At 35.3% G+C, this 17,689-nt stretch overlaps 1 long non-coding RNA gene across 1 annotated transcript in view; it reads left to right on the top strand.

Annotated features, from left to right (window-relative positions):
• LOC128855228 (uncharacterized) overlaps positions 1-14,396 on the top strand; it is a 91,466-nt gene extending 77,070 nt beyond the window's left edge. Inside the window, exon 3 of the long non-coding RNA XR_008453700.1 lies at positions 13,444-14,396. This is a non-coding gene — a long non-coding RNA (uncharacterized LOC128855228). The remainder of the gene's footprint in view (positions 1-13,443) is intronic.
• The last annotated feature ends 3,293 nt before the right edge of the window (positions 14,397-17,689 follow it).

Here is a 17,689-nt window from a genome sequence, read left to right as displayed (position 1 = left end):
AGGAGCTTTTTCATGGCAGAAATACACTCGGAGGTTTGCCATTGCCTGCCGAGGGGCGACCGCTATTAGAAAAATGTTTTTATTAATTTTGCTTTCACCGAGATTCGAACCGACGTCTCTCTGTGAATTCCGAATGGTAATCACGCACCAACCCATTCGGCTACGGCGGACTATCCACAATGAAAGTGGAAAATCGTTTAATGAACTGAGATTTATGTCTAGAAATAGAAATGTTTGGAATACTTTTGTTGAATCCTTAAGCTCCTAAAGGAGTATGGAATAATAATAATAATATGACTGGAACTATCCGTTCAACTACCAGACTACTGCAGCGTCTATCAGGCAGAAGTATAATCGAGTATTTGATGTTTGGTAGACATTCCTTGAGACTAGAAGTTATCTCCCATGCATACTGTAGAAGTTTTAGAGATGAGGAAGCGGGAAAAAGAGTTGCGCACTTCCTTTGCAATTGTTCACCCTCAGCTAAAATACGAGCAGGTTTTATAGGAAAATATTTTTTCAATTCTCTTATGGAACTATCTGGCGTGGAGATGAGGCCAGTTCTGCTCTTCATAAAAGCCACAAAATTGTACCACTAAGAAAAATAAATGAGATTCCCGTGTAAGGTCTACCCGAGTTGGTCGTACAGACTGACTACCACCATAACCTAATTTAGATCGACTGGAGATTAATGCACAATATTAACTAAAAAAATCTAAATTTCTTAAGTTTGAATATTGATTATAGAATTTCAAATGCTTCAGAGATTTGAGATCGTTTAGGAAAATTATTAATTTATCAAAGTTTCAAGAGCAATTGGAGAAGCAAAATTTCATAAAAGGTTTGATGAGACCAATTCGAGAGTGATGCTCAAATTTGCTTAAAATTCAAATTTTCAGTTTATTTTAATTTTTTCTAAAACTCGAGATCAATTAGATAAACATAAACTCCTGAAGGGGTTCGATGCGTATTAGAGACGAATGTTAGCTACTCAAAGGTTGAAAAATGTATTTTTGCTGCTTGTTGGGAAGCAAAAATAATTTAAGCAACTATCTGGTGGTACATGCATGGATGCAAGTAGCGAAAATAACATGGGCCGCATTAGCATAAAACACGGGCAACAACAAAAACAATAGCATGTCTGTTTAAACTAGTCAGCAACGGCTGACTAACAGCACCGGCGAGCGAAACAACAAGGCAGCCACCCAACCAACCAACCAATCGACCCAACAGCCACGATTTACAGTTGTTTGCTCTTTGTTTTTGTTTTTTTTTGTTGCATGCTGAATTTTTAACAGCAAATGCATATTTCTAATATTCATAATGGCGCGACACATAATTTCGTTTGATAACTCTAACGCCTTGTGTGCAATGTAACGGAATTAACTGTCGAACAGTCGCAATGTGCGGTTGTTGCAGCTAAGCACAGTATGAATAAAGGTATATATATATTCGAAAATATTTGTTAATGTCTATTTAATCATATGCACACATACATACATGCATACACACACGCATATGCACCTAAAATCGCTATGCGCTAGCCACATTTCGAATTAGTCGTAATGAAGCAACAGGTTTATTGCTCATGCCGCAATTGGTGATGCACGTCGAGGCTCACACGTCCGCAGCACATATATATGTATCATACGCGTACCTATGTATGTATGTATGTATGTATATAGAGTGCATATGCGATGGAAAAGCACCGGCAGTCGCCTTTTGCTACTGCCACAGCTGCTGTTGTTGAAGAATTGTAGAAAAGCAATTTGTGTCATAATGAGATTTATCATGTGCTGAGTCGCACAAATCTCATGATTTCGTAACTTCTTACTCTACACACACGATACTAATGCATAATAAGCGCACACACACCTCATTGAGGTTGGAAGCTGAGGCAAGCCCCAATATCACTGCTGGGAACATTGTGAATTGCTTGCCAGGAAAAAACAAAAAACTAAAAAAAAAAACAGAACTATGTGTAAATCACAACGTAAGCTATTAATATATTTATGGCGGTTATTAATGATCCTGTAATGTAACTAACGCTGGCATTTCGAGTGTTGCAATCCATATTGGTGAGGCGCTCACTGCGCTGTGTGTGAAGTAATTGACAGTGCGTTTTGCGCGAGTTTTCTTGACAATAAATATTAATCTTTATAAAATGTTAATTTATAATATTTTTGTCGCTCATATGCGGCAATTGCATGCAACAATAAGTAATAATTTCATTTGGAATTGATAAGTAATACATTTTTGGCGTAATGCGTATTTGCTTAAATGCGTATTTGGTAACACTTGGCTATATATTTTTTCATTACACCGTTACGCGCTATTTTATTATTCAACTTCAAAATCGCATTTGTTATTTAGTTATTGATTTTTGGGAAACGTTTTCTTATTTATTTTTTTATTTTTTATATTTCAAAGGTATCAATCATCATTTAACGGTGGGGGGTCATTTTTCCCAAAATCACTTTCCCAAAAAAATTTTTTGCCAAATTTTTTTTTCCCAAAAAATAATTTTCCCAATATTTTTTTTCCCAAAAATATTTTTTCCCGCTTTATTGTTTTTTCCCGAATGCATGTTTTCCCAAAATAACTTTTTTCCAATAGATAGCTTTCCCGAACAAATACTACTGAAATTAATTTTTATTATTCTACTATTTCACATTTTTCGACGATTCCGACAATATGAGTGTATATAATAATCAAAAATCTTATACTTAAGTAATCGAAAAAGATTCGAAAAAGTTTTTCAATATACATTTTTCAATTCGGATAAAAAGACAAGGTAACGAATGTATCCAACTTCACTCATATAAACAAGTTTTTTCACGTCATTCTTTTCGTGTCAAAATTTCATGAGCCAAAATTTGCTGCCTAAAGTCAAAATTTCTAATTATGGCGGAATTAATTGAATGCAAAAAATCATTTCTTTTCAAATAATAAAAAATGTACTCGCCCATTCATTGCAAATGTATATGCGATATTTTACAGACGAACGATATTTTGGGAAAAATATTTTATGGGAAAATTTATTGGGAAATTTTTAGTTTGGGAAAAATGGCATTGGGAAAATTATTTTTTGGGAAAAAAAAATTTGGGAAAAAATTTTTTTGGGAAAGTGATTTTGGGAAAATTGTACCCCAATCTCATTTAACATACATACAGACATACATTCAGTTATTTCAAACAACTTTGATTTTTTCTCACTAGCTTTTTACCAGAAAATATAAACATCAACGTTCTCCCTCTTTCATCGGAAGTTAGGCATCTTGGAGTGATACTTGACTCCAAACTCCATTAGAAGCTACACATAGAAAATCGGGTAAAGAAGGCCAGTATAGATTCCTACTCCGGCAAATCTACAACGTGAAGTCTAAAATAATGAACGCTGAGCTAAAATAGAAAAACAGGAGATTTGTTCTGACTACTTCGAGTTTATTTATTCAAAATAGTCTCCTCTGGCCTCGATACACTGTTTTGCGTGATCTAAAAGCTTTTCGAAAGAGTTTTTCAGGTCATTCACCGGAATATCCTGCAGGCCTTTTGGATGGCCTCTACAGACGCAAAACGTCTTCCTATCCTGGCCAAATGCAATTTTCCGAATAGGTAGAAGTCACAGGGGGCCATATCCGGCGAACTCGGTGAGTGATTGATGATTAAAATGCGATTTCTAGTCAAAAAATCAGTCACAAGAGCAGATCGATGAGATGGTGCATTATCATGCAATAAGCGCCAGCTTCCTCCTTCGCGGTATTCAGGGCGAATTCGACGAATGCGATGCAACAAACGCTTCAAAACGACAAGATAGAAAATTGCATTGACGGTTTGGTCCATTCGCACAAACAATGTAGACATTCCCTTGGAATAATAAAAACAAATGAGCATCGAATTGATTTTTGACTTCTCCAAACGCTATTTTTGGGTGATTTTGGATGCCTGGCTGGATCAGAAGCTCTTCGGAGGAGCTATAATATTCATCGTAAAACAGGGCATGCTCTGAATGTTGTTTTGCACTTACTTCACATTGACTTTGACGTTATTTCAATCGCTGCTCAAAGAGCAATCAGGTTAGAGGAGCCTGGTTCTTAGAGGCATTCTCTCAACGTATATGGTAGAATTTATAGGCAGTTAACACTGTAAGAAAAAGAAAGAACGAAACTGTTTTTTTCTAATAGCGGTCGCCCCTCGGCAGGCAATGGCAAACCTTCGAATGCATATCTGCCATTTATATATGTAACACCGCTTCGGACAGATCTCTCTATTCGCTAACTGGCCTTCCTTAAATCAGCCAATTTATCTATTTCTTTAAAACTGCGGAATACTGACATTGTTTTTCAGGCAGAAGTCTTTGCGATCCTGCAGGCATAAAATGTTTGGGAAAGGTGGGGGCGAAGGAGATATTAACATTTGTTCCAATATTCAAGCTTCAATCAAGTCACTGATGATGCCATGGTGCAGATCCAAAATAATTAAGTTCTGTAAGGCGAAGATCAAATCTCTTGGGTGTGCAGGTAACATTTCTCTGAACTGGGTTCTAGGGATCTGGAATATAGAAACATAGAGGGAAATGAAACAGCTGATGTGCTTGCCAGGAAGGGGTGGACTGGATTGGTCTCAGAGGCCTAATACTCAGACATCGACATCCTCTTGACTGTTGTTAAAGGAGAATTGTACAACTTGTTTCTCGGTAAAGCACAGATCAGATAGAGCTCCATTTCTTCATGTGCTGTTTTGAAAACCCTTGGCCCCAGTAAAATAGACGCAGGACTTAGAAAGTCCAGGGAAGTCTGGGCCATTCAATTTGCAAATTTGCAGAAAAAAGCTAGGGCTACCATTTAAGCGAAACAGTGCTTTCGTGTTACTTGGAGGGAGCCAGAGTGGTACTTCAACCATTGTACCTACCTTCACCTACCTTTGTTACTAGCTACATATTTCCTTTACATATAAGTAAATATATAAAAAAAAACAGAAAACATAAAAAATATAAAAAATAAAATAAAAATAAACAAAACAAAAATTTAAAGAAAATGTAACATTCTTAACGTGATTTTTTCACCCTAAAAATAGATACTTAAAAGCCTCTGGAATCTTTTTTATCGCATATTTATTATCTCATATATGCTCTTACTTTGCTGGATCTAACCAAGGCGAATCGATTAAAGGTGGTATCGGTAAATCAGATGATCTGTTTTTTTCTTTCACAAGTCAAATTCATTCTTTGTTTTCTACTTTGCCAATACTTTGCTTTGACAATGAGACGCGCAAGGCATTGTTATTGGTCTAATACCTCCACCTTTAATGAATGTGCCTTGGATCTAACCTACAGCGGATATTGCAGTAATATACTTATACTTACTTTCTTCTTATAATATTCTATAACCATTTCCGTGCTAGAATTAAGCATATTTACTCCCTTCGTTTGCAAAGTCACGCCAACTATTCATATCAACTGTAAATTGATTAGCCTGAGCTTTATCCATCCCTACATTCATTGTGCTGATTCAAATATTCTGTTTACTGGAAAATCATCGTGAATTTCAACTTCATAGTAAAGCCAACTAAGCTACATACCTTTGATGATTTAATCCACTGAAAAAGCTCAGAATGAAAAAGTGTAGTCAAAAGAAGTTTATAAGAGAGGTAGTCAAAAGCTTTTAAGGAACCCGTATAGTTGGTATCAAACTAAAACTGCCTTCGAACTGAAATGCTTTCTTTGCAAAAGTACAATGATTTTGGCAAGCCTTTATTTACAGCAAATAGTGTGGAAAGAACTGAGATATGGTGGGTACTTAAAGTGAATGAACTTTGGAACAAAATAAAATTGCCTTCTGCAGACAAAAACATCGGCATGTAATACTTTGAAATATAAAAGACATTCAAGGTTCGGCCAAAAAACAAAATTATTTTTTCAAAATAGCTTTGCAAAAATTCTTAAAAATCTGGAGTGCATGCGAAATTCGTGAAATATATTATTTATGATTTATACTTTCTAAACTATATTTAATATTTAGTTTCCGAACGGAGTTGGATGAGGTGCCGCCGCCAAAGTAATGAGAAAAACTTTTGTGTATGTCATTGGGTTTTTTTTTTTCAATTTATTAAATCTGTAAAATTTCGACACTTAGAAGTTTCTCTAACAATTATAAAAATATTATATAAGGGTAACATTAAATCTTTATTTAAAGTACATCTCTTTTTATCTTATGACATAAAACGCAAATTAGATTCAAATAAGAATTATAGCTGATATCTGTTTCATTGATGTAGTATCTGTTAGAGCTGTCGGAGTTATTCGTTTTATTCTTCGTTTTTGCAGTTCTGAATGTGGCATTTTCAATATATCTTCGTTTGTGTGAGTTAGTATGCTGTGTGTTTAAGATGTAAAAAAAATGTTATTTTCACACAAATCTAACAAATCTAAAAAAGGAGGAAACAAGCGATACCAGAAACGCCCGCAAGTCCAAGACCTTTATATAAGAAGATGAATGACAAAAACTGTCAAGTTTTATTACTCACTTGATTTGATAATCCTCAAATAGTCTATAGTCAAATTAAAAAGAATTTTTTTATGCATTTTTCCAATGTATTCAGGTTAAAGACAACTTAGCGTTGTACTAAAAGTTTCTTTCTGTAATCAGTAGCCATAAACTCTTCAAAATAACAATTCTCTTCATTCACATACATATACATACACCTGCATATATAATTAATGTAAATATTTCAAATGTAAATTAGCAGTTTTGTTGGAAAACCTTAGCGGCAGGTGAACAAAGAACTTAAATAATAACAAAATATGCTAAACCTAACAAAAATAGCTGGCTGAAGTGCTGGCTAAGAGCTTCTTACACAGCAGTGAAACAACAAAAATGGAACAACAACCGAATTGAATTGGCTACTCGTTTTGGGTGAGTCGTTTAAATGTCTCAATACTTGTTGAACAAAGCTTGTGCTCTTAGAGCCGAGGAGCTGCGATTTTAACTGTTGCTTCGTTGAGCTTTTTGTTATTTTTTATTTATCTACTTATGAATAGTCTACTGCTGTCTAAGTATGAGTAGTCTACTGATTTAATTTCTGGGGCTTTTGTACGAAACCAGAATTATGAGCGGTAAGCCAGATAACGAAAATAAAGAACAAAAGCAACTTTATGTAGATACTCATCTGCTTTTTGATTACAAGGTAGACCATTGACAAAAATCAGTCTTTATTCTTCTTTCAGCATAAATTCATTTAAGGGGTCCCGGTGGTCTAGAATTTTCAAAAAATCAATTTTTTTTTTTGATATTTCGAAAGTACGAGTATATGTTTTTATGCATATACTGTCAAATTCTTGGAAGGATATTCCCAGTATTTTCGATACAACCGTTACGCAGCGGCATGAATCGTCGCATTTAAATAGTCAAAACTTTAAACTCTATTATCTGAAAACTATTGTACTTTTTTCGGTCTGGCGTTGACAAAAAAACCAAAAAAACTATTCAACCGAATCGGCTGAAATTTTAATATGCTGTTCACAATCAGCAGCTATCGCTTGTACTAGAATCATATTCAAGGGGGGATACTGCTTTAAAGGCTTAAGGCCGGCGGGCCAATTAGATGTCCTAAATTCAGTAGTTTTCGCGAAGCGTTGTAGGATGAGAAAAAAAACAATTAGCCAAATGAAGTTTTGGGGATAGTTTAATATATATTTGAACTAAAAAAAAAATTTGTACAATCTCCAACAATATATTGTAAGCCGAGTTATCAATAGATTCCCAGAGCGCCTTGCCACTGAAGTATCCAACTTCTGTACAAGATACAACTTGCAATTTTCATCTGAAAACAAAAAAAAAAAAAGATTATTAATTTTGATGTAATTATCTTCGATGTGAACTAAGAAAATTGGGAGAAACACGTAAAATTCGAATTTTTGGGGAAGGTAGAAAAAAAAAGTGGGTTTTCAAGGAAAAAAAAACTCTTCAGCTGGGTAAAAAAGTCGCTTAAAAAAGTTTTTGGATGTTTTCTAGTTCACATCGAAGATAATTACATCAAAATTAATAATCTTTTTTTTTTTGTTTTCAGATGAAAATTAATTTTAATTTTTTTGGAATAAACAAATTCACTTTAGATTGTTTAAAAAGAGGGTTAACCATAACTTTCTTAAGGTTTTTTAGGTTCAACTAAAAGAGAATTTAATTCCGAATACAATCAATGTTATCTCATTTCGATAGGACGTTTAACCTTTTCCCTATCTTTCCCGCCAATTAGGAAAAATCGTAAAAATAAAAAGCCGAAAAATCGCACCTGCTCGACGCTTGCTTCTGAAATTTTGACTACAAATTTTTGGATAGTTTGGAAAGGCATTTATGCAAAAAAAAAATCGATTTTTCGAAGCTTCTAAAGCAGGCTGCCCCCTCAAGGAAACCACTGCAAAAAAACAACAAGATTTTTAGAGTATCAAATTCAAAACCGCAATTTTGTAAATGTTTTTCTTTTTTTTGTTTGTATTCTAGTACGGAACATAGCTAATGTTATACTGATTAATACATTGTTTTGGTTTTTGCGTTTCAGATAAATAGTAGAGCCAAAATGGACCACACCGTCCATGTCTAATTTTTCGGTAGGGTGAACTTCAGCGCCACTTTTAAAAGTATTAAATAAAAAAAAAATTGTTTTTCATTTTTGTATGTAAAAGAAGTTGAATAAAAAGCTCAAAAAATTTAAATATCGTTTTTCATTTTTTTTATTGAAAAAAAAATAATTGCTGAAAATACCCTAAATTGTCAAGCTCTCGTCCATCGACGCCTTAGAAGTTTCACTTGACAAATATGTTGCAGTTATACCAAATTTAATTACTCCTTTTGAGAACCGAGTGATTGAGCTGCGTGTAAATGCTGCTACATTATAACTTTCCACAATGGATTTCTGAATAACAGTACACACAAATATGTCTTATAATAGGAAAATTTTGTATATAATTTAATAGAATTTTTTTTCAAAGTGAAATTCTTTAATTATACGAGAAGACTGAGATTTTAGTAAATTACATGAACGCCATCTTCATTTGTCAGCGCACAAGTTGTAATTTAAAAAGTTTTTAATTAAAATTCACTAACCTCATTCCGCTTTGGACCCTTTCAAAAATATACGCAACGAACGGCGGAAGGAAAGGCAAACTTTGACAGCAGCGGTGATTTCTTTTATCTAACAAAGATCAGCAGTATATATGTATGTTTATGCCGGCCAACAGCTGTGCGCCACTCTCCTAACTACCAATTATAATCAAAACTTATTTATAATTCTTCTGATTACTTTCATCTTTCATCTGTAGCCACGCACCCGACCAGCCACTACTCAACAAAATGCACACGCAACTGCTTTTCCAGCCCACAACTTTCCATTACGTAAATCTTGAGAAAATGTGCGTCAAACATGCGTTTCATGCAAAACTTTCTCACTTTTGTGCGACTACCTACTACTATTACACGAGTAACTGACATCAGCTGCCCGCTGTGCGAACTTCCGAGCTACTTGGTAAGCGGCTTAAGGTGATATGTACGTACACACGCTTGAATGTAGTAGAAATCTTCACTTCGCCCACTTCTTGTACGCATAACAAATGTGCGGGAATAAATGTGAAAAGTTTTTCGCCGCCTCACGCAGGCTCAAATGTCAGCGTTCATTAAAAACTACTGCATTCTTCTACTCAAAATCTCTTCCTGCCGCGCTTACTGAACAATCAGTTTCCACAAAGTTTTCACACTCACTATTGTCCCCTATTTGCTGCATAATACACTGTGAATGTCACTAAAACTGTATAGTTTACTTTTCACGTCCGTTCTGGCATATGGCCTTTTCGCTGAGTGGCAAATGGGAAGTGCAAAATTCTAGCCTTCAGCAATAGTCACTATGTTGTATGCCATGCCACAAATGGCAGCATAGTGAACATCACTTTTTGCATTTGTTGTACGCTGCTGCTTGCCTTTTGCTTTATTTTCTGTGAATTTTGCTTTAGCATTTGCGTATTGGATCATTATTTCCACATGTTCTCAGCCACTTATTTCCAACACCTGTGCCACCGCTAGGGCTGACAGTGACTATCTTCGCTTATACGGGTATTAAATATATGTTTGTGTGTGTATGTAGATATTTAGGTTTATTTTCTAAGTGGTTTCGTTTTGCAGTTCGCGAAGTTGAGAAACATCGTTGAACTTTGGGGCTAGCAAAAAAAGTTAGACGCGAAAATTACAGATAGGCGCTAATTATGTGAAACATGAAGAATTTGTTCCGCATGAGAAATGGCTGATGGTTGCTTGATAATAATGGGTATACCTGAATGAGTATTATATCTATGTACATACATAGATAACTATAATGTAAGTAATGCCCTTACGAATAATTATAGGCGAAAATCATACAAACAACTCTTATAGCATATGTCACAATCCGATTTACAGGGTCACTTAAGTTCGAACTCTCTTTTTCTTTTGCTTTTTTAATTGATTTTTTAAAACTGCTAACAGCTAATATAACTACATACAGCTAAAACAAAATCAGGTACGCCCTCTATAAGCCATTAACTTTTAGCAATTTTAGTAAAGGGTGATCACTTTCTAGGTATCGGACTTTAAATTGAAATAAAATAACAAAAATTTAAATTGATTGGGCAATCTTTATTGTTTTTGTGTAGAACCATTCATCACATTTATTTTTCAAAAATAATCACTTTCAAATGCTGACCGCACCTGCACCGTCATTCGGCCATCCGTAAACACCAATTATGAATGACTCGCTGGAGGACTTCGGTCGGTATCTCGTGAATAACTTTAGTAAAGTTGGCTTCCATCGCTTCAATCAAAGCTGGTTTATCCAAAAAACATTTAGACTTTACACACCCCCACAAATAAAAGTCCAAAGGTATGATATCACACGATCTTGGTGGCCAATACACTGGTCCGAGACGAGCGATAAATTGCTCACCGAAACGACGACGGACGACGCAGTAAATCCATTGTTTCACGGGCTGTTTGGCAAGTAGCCGCAGTGACCATCTTGTCCAAACTAAATGTTCCGGCATCAGACCATCAAAAAGTAAACTTTGTGGAGGCTCAAGTCTTTCCGTGATGAAGTGTCAATGAACACTGAAAAAAAGTATGTATTTAGTTTGTTAGTAGTCACACCTGATCCCTATTGGGAAAAGTACCCCCAAAGATGTACCTTTTATAATAAAACGATAATTTAAAGAGGCTTAAAATTCTCATTAGTTTTTGTTAATTTGTTTGTCGAAAATGCTATGTATCTTTTTCCATATAAAGTATACCTAATTTTTTTTATACGGAGAAAATGCAAAACACAGTCGGACAAAAAAATGATCAAAAAACAGCAAAAATTTTGCCCGAATCCAAACTTTCACCTTTTTCTACTAAAGCTTGGGTTATACTTACAAACTTAAAATGGGTTATAAAAGAATGTACCCAACTATTGTTTTTAATTCTGTTTAAAGAATTTGTGTTTTTTTTTTTGTCGAATATATAGGTTATTGCTATGAAATGAGACTTTCAGCTATTAGTCCATAGATGTCGCTAGGAGTACTTTTAAACCTTCCCAAATGTTTTGTTTTTTTCGTCTGTCATCTGTCAACAATATTAAGTTCATTGTTTGTTATGTTTCATACAACAATACATTTTTGTCGCTCTTAAATATGTCGAATTGCGTGCCTTCAAATACGATTTGCGGACATCGTTGATTTTCTGAAAGACATGGGCATGATTTTAAAGGTCGGAAGATGAGTGACAATGCACCGCCACATCGAACAAGAGCGACCCGGGAATTGGTGGAGACGTACGATTGAGAACCGCTGGTGCACGCGGCTTACTCACCAGACTTGGCGCCTTCCGATTATCATTTGTTTACATCGATGGGCCACGCACTTTCCGCGCAGCGCTTCAATTCTCACGTAGAAGCCAAAGAATGGCTCGATGATTGGTTTGCGGCCAAAGACGGCCAATTTTTTGGCGCAGAGTTCACAAATTGCCCGAGAGATGGGAAAAATGTGTCGCTAGCGATGGCTATTATTTTGAAGATTAAATTTGTCGTCGGCTTAAAATTGTAACACATTTACTGAAAAGTCCGGGGCCTAACAAAGAAAAGACGTTGTTTTGTTTTTTTTTTTATTCAAAATTAGCTTACCAACGTAATTTCCATCAAGAACAACGCCATCACTCCAGCTCTGCTCTAACATTTCAAAACCACTTTTGTGGAACGATTTATCTTTTGCCTCAAAATAGGCCTCAGTTTCAGCGATAACCTCCTCATTCTAGCGGAATTTCTTACCTGTGACCACTGTTTAGGTCTGCGAACAGCCAGTAGTCGCTGGGAGCCAAATCTGGTGAATATGGAGGATGTGGAAGCAATTCGAAGTTCAATTCATGTAGTTATGCCATTCTTTTGATTGACTTGTGACACGGTTTAGTTGTCTTGATGAAACAAAACAGTGAACAAACGCGGCACCCTCTTTGAACAGAGGTTTCTTATAGTGATACGATATCAGCTAACGCAGCAACTTCACATTTCGATAATTCAAGACGATTTTGGGCAGTTTTTTTTATGTCTTCTGGTGTTGCCGCCTGATTTGTGCGGCCACTGCGTCGTGTATCGTCTCCGTGCATGAAACACAAAAATAATAGAAAAAGTTTTTTCTAATAGCGGTCAGCCCTCGGCAGGCAAGCCTCCGAGTCTATTTTTGCCATGAAAAGCTTCTCATAGAAACTATTTGCCATTCGGAGTACACTTAAAACTGTAGGTCACTTCATACGTGGAACAACATCAAGACGCGCAATAAATACATAAATAATTATTCATTAATTTTTTTAAAGCGCAAGTTAGACACTTGACCAAAAACTCTCGTTGCCTTTTGACAATTTATGTTTTGGGAAAATGTTGAGAATTTTCTTCCATATAAACGACTTTCGAGTCTGTGCATTCTATGGAAGAAAATTCTACATATTGTATGCAAAAAAAAAAATTGTCAAAAATCAACGCGATTTTCGACCGACTTCTAGCCTACACTTTATTATGCTAAAATTTAATTTGCTATAAATCTGCATACTTTGAAGTTTTTCAGAGATTCTTATATGATTTGAAATTTATAAAATTTTTGTGAAGTTTATATGAAGCTTAGAACTTAGAGTTAAGTGGTTTTTGTTGTTGAGCGCACCATACAGGTACATTTATGAAATCGTGGGAAAAATTATATACAGAAAAGAAGAAATTAGCACTTGGTAATTCGTCGAACGTGAACACAGTCCTATTTATTTATTAATTTAAGAATATTTGCATATTATAATAAAATACAAAGGAAATTGTTCAAATGAGCATGAATCATATTCATACGTATTATATCTGCGTCATCTATATAAATACATCACTAAATTTCCGTTTTCATTATTCTCTTTTCAGGTAAATTAAATAATACTCTTTGCTATTCATCCAATTTCCAAGTACTCGTAAGTGCCACACACTTCAAAGCATCTCAATTACGAATATTTATTTATGCGCATTCACAGAAGACTGCGTTTCCTGCCCATCAAAACAAAAGTAAATCAAATCTAAGAATAAATATCCGAACATGCACACATATCATATAATATTTCTCATTACATATCATTTGCAAGCAAGCAAATCAAAAAAAAAGAAAAAGAAATTCAACAAATATTTTATGCACAACGCAAATTTGAATTTCTCACACATGACTGGGCCAGTTCCACATAAGCATGTCCTTTTGTTATAGCTTATCCTTATTATCTGCTGCTCAAAAGAACAAAGCGAACCCAAACTCAGGCTTTATCAACAAATCTTATTGCATAAAAAAAATAAGCGAAACCATTCGTAAATGACATAAGAGGACCAGCATTAAACAAAAGTACAGATTCACAACCGAGAACCTAATACGGGAATAAGTAAGTACTGGGTAGTCGCACAAAACCATGGGAAATAAAGTATTACAAAAGCCAGCGAGACAGTGAAGAAAAAAATGTGAACTCTTAGCCGCCTGTTTTGGTTGACCACAACTCGCATTAGTTGTTCAAGCAAAGCAGGATTCAGCCAACTCATCTGTGTGTATACCTTTTGGGTTCATGCAATATCACCACTGACTTAAGTACGAATTCCAGCTTGTCTCTTTAACATCCTCTTGAATGGGCACACATCCACACTTACATACATATGACATTGTATGTGTTACAGGTCCTTTTCGGTTAGTTGGTTAGGATTTGAATAGCGTACGAGTATTCACGTAATATGTTTATGGCTCCATACTTCAGGTACACTTCATTTTGTGTGTATGTGGGTGAGCGTGGGCGCGCGTGATTGTATGTAGTGAGATATGAATATTGCGCGCTTACTTATTCTACTTAAAAGATGATGATGATGATGATGCTGGTGATGGTGATCTCGACTCGCATGTAGTCGGGCGGAAAATTAAAAGGCATAAAAACGTACATGCATACATACGTACATAAATTTATTTTTCTACATACACAAATGTGAATGCAGGCTACACCTACACCCATACGCCCATCCGCCCATGCGCCCATATCCCCATATGTGCAATTATCATATAGTGAAGCTATGTAATATATGGCTGAACTCGATTAAGAGCTTTTGCTCCCTTTTACTCGTAAGTACTTCATAATAAGCTAAATTATTTAATAGAGCGGTTGGAAGGTAGGAAAAATAATTGCACTTAAAGTGGAAGCTCCGACGTGTGTGAGATATTCAGCAAAATTTAATGTACTTTAATTACGTAGTAGGTATTTAAACACAATTTAATTTTCTCTTTCTCTACATAAATTTTCAATATAAGTATACACCTGCTGATTCATGTACAATATGCGATAGGTGGTCAAAAAGTTCGCAGAATGAAGTGATATTAAATAGTAAGTAATTTTCTTTCGATATAGTCTCGTTTTTAGCCTCAGATCTTGCACAAAATTTACTTATAAATAGAAATTTCTAAAAAAATTAAAAGAAAAAGACTTCCTCCAGAGAAACACAAATAAGATGAGGATAATGAGGAGGAAGGTGAAGACAACTCACCTCATTATTATCAGTTCACTTTTTCTCTTGAGAAAGCTCTTTTTCTGCAAATTTTTTTCTAACTTAGATAGCAATAAAAATAGGCTACAGAATGCGGAATTATAATGCGTATAGTTAATTGTTTTGAAAACAAGCTCTGGTCTCGTTACCGTCGAGACTCTTGTAAATGAGACTCCTTAAAATGTACCCACCTTGAACCTACTTTCGCCTCCGTTTTTCCTTAAAGGTATCTCCTAGGTTTGCCAAGCGTGTAACTTATACCAATGATGATTGATGATAGAAGATTTGACAATCTGAGGCAAAACTGTGTAAGTAAATGCGGCTGCCACGCCATCGGGGATTCCGCAGCTGAAAAAGTTGCCTGAATATGTTCAGAAAATTCAAAAAGTTTACAGCGCACTTATGCCAGCGTTTGATCCAGCATTCGAAATATTTCTGGCATTACATTTTCGGTATAACCAGCAAAGCCGTCTTCGATTTTTCCATATCTTCCTTTCGGCTGTTAAAACGCCGAAGTGGTTGCCCTTAGCGGTTTGTGACTCGAAAGAAAAAAAATAGCATGGAGCCAAATCAGGTGAATTTGATGGCTGTTGAATGGTGTTCGTTTCGTTCCTGGTTGAAAATTTACGAATACTGATGGCGCTCAACGACAATGCATTATCATGATGTAAAATCCTCGAATTATTTATCCATAAATCCTTTTTTCTGACAAATTTCGTCAGATGAACGTCTCATAATGCCCAAATAATAGTCTCTACGAACTGACTGTCTTCCTGGCAAAAATTGGCGGCGTAGAATGACGTTGTAATCCATAAAAACCGTGAGCATCGTTTTTTTTTTTTTGACGAAAAACTACGTTGTTTATTTGGTCTTGGTTCATTCGGAGCTTTCCACTCACGCGCCTGATATCTGGATTGCGTGTCGTACTCTTAAATCCACGTGTCCTCTCCAGTAATGGCGCGTTTGATGAATGTTGAGTGCGCTCAGTCTTGGAACTCATGTCCTTGGTTTTCATTAGATTTCGAGGTCGACGACCTGCCACTACGTTCATGATCCTCTCTTCTGAAGCGTTCATGCCACTGGAAAATGGCTATTTGCATTGGAGTATCATTAAGGAAAAATGTCCCAACATTTCTAAGGTTTTCGCACCATTGAACTTATTTTTAACACGAAAGTTAATACTAATTCAAATCCATTTTTAATACTGTGAAAAGACGGAACACATGCAGAGATATATTTACTCAAGACGATGTAACTTTTAAAAATTTTAAGCAATGGCGATACAATTTTTACATGAATTTCAATCCCAGATGTGGCAACCTACACAAAAAAATAACTCAAATCAGTTGACTTAGAGCATCACCTGGCGGCTGTTCTGAGAACTTTTCGATCAAGGTGATATTTTTACGTTCTTCTAATCAGTCGTTGTTCGGATGGCAACGAAGTAATAATATGAGTTTAGAATGTGTTGATTTTTTCGTAGATAACCAACATAATTTCACTCTTGCCGAGCTCTATCGTAAACAAACCACCATCACATCTCATGTGACGTCAGCAAATCAGCTTATTTCTTCACATTCCTGCTGAGAGCCAGTTCACGGTGAGAGATGAAGTGGTTTCACCACATAGGGAGTTTAAGGGGGAACTTCAGTCTAAACTATTGGTATCTCTAGTGACGCTTATAAAGAGCGGCAACTACTGAAATCTAATCCAATCCAACCTAATGCAAATTTAAGAGGATAACCTATATTACCCAAAACGTTTTTCTTTGTACATACTCATATGGTTATTATAGAGTAAGATTCAAGCTTTAATTTAAATACAAGCGGAAGCATCCAGTAAGAATAAAACACCAAAAGCACGTTTTTCTCAAAATCTTGCGATAATAGAAACATTTGAATTCCGGAATCGTGTTCAGCGAAGAAAAATACATCACTAACCAGTCTCTATATACATAAAGTTTGAATAATACTAAGTATAAGAGAACCTCTATTTCACAAATTTTTAATGAATAAAACTATCCCCTATCAGTAGGCAATGATAACGAACTAACATAAGCCGCTCCACAACCGCTTAACCATTAAAAACTTGTAAACAAGAAATCTTTTTATTTCATAACTTTGAGGTCAAAAACCGTAAAACAAATATGTATATAACACGGTGTGACAAAAAAAAAAGTTAAATATACTTTTATGGAGACCTAGCACAACTTGTGGGCATAGAAAAACTAAAAAAAATGGTATAGGAGAAATTTCCAATACACCCCCAAAATCTCATTTTATGGCCATAAAACCGTTTTTCAGTAGGTTGATGTGAAGAATCACTCCTAACTTCGCCAATTTCTATCCGATTTCGAATTTGTTTTTTTAGTTCGAAAGAACAAAAACAAGCCTTTTTGACAGTATGTTGACAATTTTTCTGAAATGACAACTGACGAGACTGTAGACGGAAGTATTTGGAATTTTTTTATTTTTTCTCTATTTTTTCAACTTTGACATAATTTTTACGATGTTATCCGATATTGAGGATTTTTTTTAGTACCCTACTGTTATAGTAAATTTAATTTTGCGTCAAATGAGCTATATTTGACTTTAATTGAATTAAAATT

Source organism: Anastrepha ludens, chromosome 2, assembly GCF_028408465.1.
Source record: "Anastrepha ludens isolate Willacy chromosome 2, idAnaLude1.1, whole genome shotgun sequence".
Classification (NCBI taxonomy): Eukaryota; Metazoa; Arthropoda; class Insecta; order Diptera; family Tephritidae; genus Anastrepha; species Anastrepha ludens.
The sequence above is the reverse complement of the archived record's forward strand: the minus strand, read 5'-3'. Positions and strand labels throughout refer to the sequence as shown.